Consider the following 4,817-nt stretch of genomic DNA (forward strand, 5'->3'; position numbering starts at 1 on the left):
CAGGTAGTCATGTTGCTTGGTCCCATGATTGCCCTGATTTCTATTTCACTCCCCCCTTGAGGTTCTCTTCCTCCTTACTGGAGGGAGAAGGTTCAGTGTTCAAAACTGCTTCACAGCTGGATTGAGGACTGTTGAACCAACCTATTGGAGGAATGGGCGTTCTTAAACATGTGATTCATTGGGGAGAAGCCTAGTGCCATGGGCTCTCCATCTCCCATGCTACAGGTTATCCTGTTTAAGGGGCTGTGTTTGCCTACATGCATGCCTGAGAGCTGTGTTTTCTTGCATGCATGCCTGACACTCACAGAAGCTGGACTAGGGCAACAGATGTCCTAGAACTGGAGTTACAGGTGATTGTAAGACTCTACGTAGATGCTGGGAGTTGAGCCCAGGTTTCCTGGAAGAGCAGAGAGTGCTCTTAAAAAAGGAGCTATATTTTTTCAGACCCATTCCATCCCAGAGATTTTAGGTGGCTCCCATTATTAATTGTTAGGTGGTGATGCACACAGATTTCCAGACAATAGGTTCTATAGGAAATTGTGTGATTCAACACATGTGTGCAGTTTACCTATATTAGCAGTCACATTAGGACCTTATAGCTTGATCTGACTATTGCTTGATTTTTCTCTCCCAGAGGTTGTTGGGACTTCTTTTGTCCCTCTCCCCTAGGGAAACTGAAGATCTTATAAAATTGTGAGTACATCCTGCTAATTTTCTTTTATGAGTCAGAACCAACCCATTTGGAACAATCCATAAGAACAACACACAGCTATAAATAGCTAGGATATGTCATCGATAAGGTTATGATAATAACAATCATATTGTTATGATAATAACAATAAGGTTATGATAATAACAATGAAATAAAATTTCCATATGCAAATTTTATGGAAAAACCTTGGGTTCTGTTTGGTTCTACAGAACATCAAATTTAATAATGTTTGAGGAACATTGGCATAAGCTAATAAGGGCTTTCCCCCCCTCATCAAATAAACTAGGGCTAGGTATTCTAAAGCTCAGCTATTCCATAAGATATCCAAGATCTATCTAACCATACTGCTCATACTCATACTCATCCTCAGTCTTTCAAGATGGCTACACTAGCTCCAGGTGTGTCATGGGGAAGGAGAGTGAGAAAAGAGCTTTTGCAAAATAAGTTTTTTCCATAAAATTCAAGAAAAAGCTGCTTCCAAAAAAAAATTCACCTACTTTGGACAGAACTTTGGCATCTCCTACTTTCAAAGAAATTAGAAAGGAGTGGTTTTAGACAGATATTTTACCATCTTGAGCAAAATCGAATCCTGACATCAAGCAAGACGGAAATGAATATTGACAAGCAATAATTATTGTTTACAATTTCTGTATATGCCAGTGTCTTTACCGACAACTTGCATGTCTAATATGCCTTGGTATAGAAACAACTATGTGCTTAATAAAACTGAGTAGTAAAGATTTTTAATAACTTGTTTAAGAAAAAGAAGTTGGACATGGCTGTGTGTGCCTGCAATTCTAATACCTGAATGTAATTTCAACGATGGAAGCAAGAAGATTACATATTTAGGTCATTCTGCTATACACACTGAAACCATATAAGAGAGAGAAGAATGGAGGAGGGAGGGAGGAAGCAAGGAGAGAAAGGGAGAAAGAGGAAGAGTGGGAGAAAGAGAGAGGAAGAAAGAAAATGACATCCATTTTTAAAATCCAAGTCAGTTTGAGTAATACCATTGATAATAATAATGATAATAACATAATAATAACAACACATAATCAACATTGGTCAAATGCTTGGCTCAGGTTAGATATTCTTCTAAGTGCTTTATGTTCATTGATTCATTTCTGTTCAAAAACTTTTTGAGGAAGGCATTTTTATATTCCTCATTTATCAGGCAAAAAGAGCAAAATTTAGTTAAACAGAGATTCATTAAAATCATAGGAGTCATACAAGTGAAACTCAAGTCTGACCCTTGTTCTACATGACTTTTTAGCTCATGAACAGCTACTCCACAGCTTTTGTAAAACTTGCCTGGTCAAACTGTGTGCACTTTTATTATCAATGAGCAAGCCAATGGCCAAGTACCCATAAAGCAGCTGTCTCTGTCTATTATAACAAAATAATCAGACTGAATAATTTGTAAATAATAGAAACTTGCTTCTCTCTGTTTTGGAGGCTGAACGGTTCAGGTTCAAGGTCTCCACAGATTCTGTGACTGGGGAAGACTGATCGCCTTCCTTCAGGATGCTGCCTCTGCTCGCAGCCTCAGCTGAGAGAAAGGATTGAAGGAAACAGTTTGTTCATTTGAACTCTCTTAAAATGGTACTGCTCTCCTCAACGAGAGCAGACTGGATGGCCCAGTGACCTCCAGTTTCCCAATGCCCACACCATCACCTTAAGAGTTAAGTTCCAGTGTATAATTTCTCTGTTGTTTTTGTTTTTGTTTGTTTGTTTTGGACAAGGGCAAGGTATAGCCTCAAACCAGAAAAACAGCTGACCAGTACTGAAAATTAAAACAAACAAACAAACAAACAAACAAACAGACTAGTGAGCTGTGAAGCTGGGAGTTGAAATGAAAGAGTTGTGAAATGGGAAGATGAATAGTGTCCAGCTGGCGTCCACCTCATGTAGAATAAACTCTCAGCCTTTTCCAATGACACCAAGGCCTCTTTTCTTTTTTTTGGGGGGGGGTAGACTATATTCTATTAAAAAATTTTTTAATTATACTTTATTCACTTTGTATCCCCCCATAAGCCCCTTCCTCCCCCTTCTTCACGCATGCCCTTCTCCAAGTCCACTGATAGGGGAGGTCCTTCTCTCCTTCCTTCTGATCTTAGTCTATCAGATCACATCAGGAGTGGCTGCACTGTCATCTTCTGTGGCCTGGTAAGTAAGGCTGCTCTCCCCTCAGGGGGAGGTGATCAACGAGCAGGCCAATCAAATTATGTCAGAGGCAGTTCCTCTTCCCATTACTATGGAACCCACTTAGACACTAAACTGCCATGGGCTACATCTGTGCAGGGGTTCTAGGTTATCTCCATGCCTGGTACTTGGTTGGAGTATGAGTCTCTGGGAAGACCCCTGTGTTCAACTTTTCTGGTTCTGTTGTTCTCCTTGTGGGATTCCTGTCCCCTCCAGATCTTACTATTTCCCACTTCTTACGTAAGATTCCCTGCACTCTGCCCAACATTTGGCCATAAGTCTCAGCGTCTGCTTTGATAGTCTGCAGGGCAGAGCCTTTCAGAGGCCAAGGCCTCTTTTCTTAGATTGCTGAGCAGTCCTGGTTAAATCACAGGATGTTCCTATCGGAGGAGAGGAGTGCTTCCTATTGCCCATCTACTGACCACGTTTCCCTTGCTCTTCACTAACAAGTCCCTCCTTTTGCTAATGACAACATTAGGTTCGGTTAAAACAACTCACCTTAACAAGCCTTTTTGGATCTAGAGGATGGCCACAGTCTAAGAGGCCAGTCAGCAGTATGTTACCAAACATTTGGGTCGGAGCTACCTGAAAAGCAGCTGATAGTTGCTCAGAAGAAGGAAGCTTGTGCTCCGTTCGGCAGCATGAATATTAAAATTTGAATAATACAGAGAAGATTTGGTATGGCCCCCGTGTAAGAATGACATGTAAATTTATGAAGTGTTCCATATCTTGTGCAGTTCCTGGAGGTTGTTCAACACTTTGCTGATTAATCCCAAATACAAAATGCTATATCCCAATGTGATGTGTGGCAGCCAAGATTGAAACGATGTTTTCGCTACAGAAGATGGGAGTGGGAGGATGTCAAAAAGCTCAGGCATTTGCCTTTCTCATTCTCTCAGCCTAGCCTGGAATGGGATTGTGATATGCAGGTGGGAAAGAGTCACGAGAGCGAAGGTTATGGCATCACGCTTAGGTGAAACAGTAGAGAGGCAATCAGCCTGAGTCACTGGTAGGACTGTGCGGCCTCCGCACTGATCTCAGCTGGCTTATCTTTGCACTAACAATGGGTCATGAAAAATAAACCCGATTTAGGTAAGTCCCTGTGGTTTCTATCTCACTGTGGCACTGAGCTGAACATTTCCAGTGATAGATGGTCATGTCCCCTACAATTAGGTTAATTTTAGAGGAGTCGTGTTCAGCACAGGGTGCATCATTGTCATGCCTCAGCAGTCACTGTACGGAGGGCCAAAGTGATGTTTAGCTTGGAGATGATGGAGTTACAGCTTGGGGACCTCACTCTGAAGGGCTTCAGCACTGCAAGGTGACATAGCAAATCTTTCCCCCGAGGCTGGGTGTTTGTTGCCCTACTCGGAACCTTAGTGGTAATGCAATCGTAATATAGACTCTAAATAGAGATGCTGGATGCGAAAGAGATGCCTGTAAACATTTCTTTCAAGAAAAGAGAGCAGATAAGCTCCCCCTTTTCAACTTCATTTTGGATACACACCCAGGCTTCTTGTATATGGTCTTTGAAACAACAGCCCTTCTCCCTGAATTTGGTCCAAATTTTGCTTTATTCAGAATTTCTCTGGTTGGTCCTGCTAATGGGTTCTCACGAGTGGCTCTGCTCCTAGGAAGAAGGCAACTTACAAGGAGAGAACTGGCAATATCCAGTTCTCCAAGCTCCCACTCAGTCCGTGGCCATATCTTTAGCCTCACACAGTAGATCTGCATTTTTAATTAGGAGTTTCATTGAGAGCTAAGTCTTTTCATGACATGCTCTTGGAATGAAGTCATAATCATCTCTACTACACATTTATTATGTATATATATATATACATATACATACTGCATACATATTTATATATAACATTAGGCTTGTTGCTATGGAAACGATTACAGT

General features: G+C 41.4%; 1 non-coding gene across 1 annotated transcript; it reads left to right on the top strand.

Annotated features, from left to right (window-relative positions):
• Nucleotides 1-3,538: 3,538 nt before the first annotated feature.
• LOC132648184 (U6 spliceosomal RNA) lies at nt 3,539-3,646 on the top strand. Its single transcript, XR_009586561.1, has one exon. It is a non-coding gene; the product is annotated as a U6 spliceosomal RNA (small nuclear RNA).
• The last annotated feature ends 1,171 nt before the right edge of the window (nt 3,647-4,817 follow it).

The sequence above is a fragment of the Meriones unguiculatus genome, chromosome 15 (genome assembly GCF_030254825.1).
Source record: "Meriones unguiculatus strain TT.TT164.6M chromosome 15, Bangor_MerUng_6.1, whole genome shotgun sequence".
Lineage (NCBI taxonomy): Eukaryota > Metazoa > Chordata > Mammalia > Rodentia > Muridae > Meriones > Meriones unguiculatus.